The 931-nt window shown below is 36.0% G+C and overlaps 1 long non-coding RNA gene across 1 annotated transcript in view; it reads right to left on the reverse strand.

Annotated features, from left to right (window-relative positions):
- LOC121664346 overlaps positions 1 to 515 on the reverse strand; it is a 32294-nt gene extending 31779 nt beyond the window's left edge. The window contains exon 1 of the long non-coding RNA XR_006015963.1: positions 1 to 515. This exon is cut by the window's left edge and continues 7169 nt beyond it. This is a non-coding gene — a long non-coding RNA (uncharacterized LOC121664346).
- Between the last annotated feature and the right edge of the window lie 416 nt (positions 516 to 931).

The raw sequence follows: 931 nt of genomic DNA on the forward strand, positions 1-931 counted from the left end.
TGATGTATTTGGGATTCAGCTGGTGTATTTACAGTAGTTTTAGTGACCCATAAAACATTGGATCTATATTTTGAAATATTTACAAGAGTAGCAGTCAACAGTTCTTTATCTACAATACTTTTTAATACTTCTGTCTCCTCCTCTCTTGTCACCTTTTTTCATGCTGCCTTTTTGTTGGTTTTCAGCTCTGATATTGTTTGCTGATTGTGACATCGTGCTAGTGACTGAGTTCCTCTAGATGAAACGCAGGGCATTCCTAAGTGAACTTTGTTCTTTTTATTTTATTAACAAAAGGAAAAATGAGATGCATCCAAATCACCCATGCACCAAGTAAATTCCCACTCTGAGGGGGAACAATGTTGTCCATTTGGAGTCAGGTCTATTCATAACTGTACAACCAAAGACAGGGGGAGCGGAGACCTTACAGGATTTTTTCACTTTTTGTTTGGAATTAACAAACTGGATCAATTACTTTTGCAATCTGAAGCTTTTCTTTTAAAAAAATAGGATTAGGAATAAAATTATTAATTATTCCTGGATTAGGAATAAAAGCAACAATCACTGCCCCTCACTTCCTCACCCTCCCCAAGATCCTCTGGTTAGAAATGACATTTATCAATTTTATAAATTTTTGCTGTCTACCTAATTGAACTTGCCTAGGGAAACAAGCCTTAGTTTCCAGCCTAAATAGCATATGGAATAAAATTCCAGGATAAATATCAGGTAAAATAATTCCCTAAAACCAAAAATCAAAGCAGCACTCCATAACCTTCCTATCAGTAACACTGGAGCAATTTTCCAGTTCAGACAAGCAGCTAAGGGAGGAGAAGGAAATACAAAGAGAAGGATAGGTTTAAATTAAATTTCAGACATAATTCTCACTCCTTAACCTCAGAGATACAGAAGCAAAAGGCTACCCAGTAAGAGAAAA

This window comes from Corvus kubaryi, unplaced genomic scaffold, assembly GCF_017639235.1.
Source record: "Corvus kubaryi isolate FWS band 111438036 unplaced genomic scaffold, C.kubaryi_AGA036_p1.0 37300, whole genome shotgun sequence".
Lineage (NCBI taxonomy): Eukaryota > Metazoa > Chordata > Aves > Passeriformes > Corvidae > Corvus > Corvus kubaryi.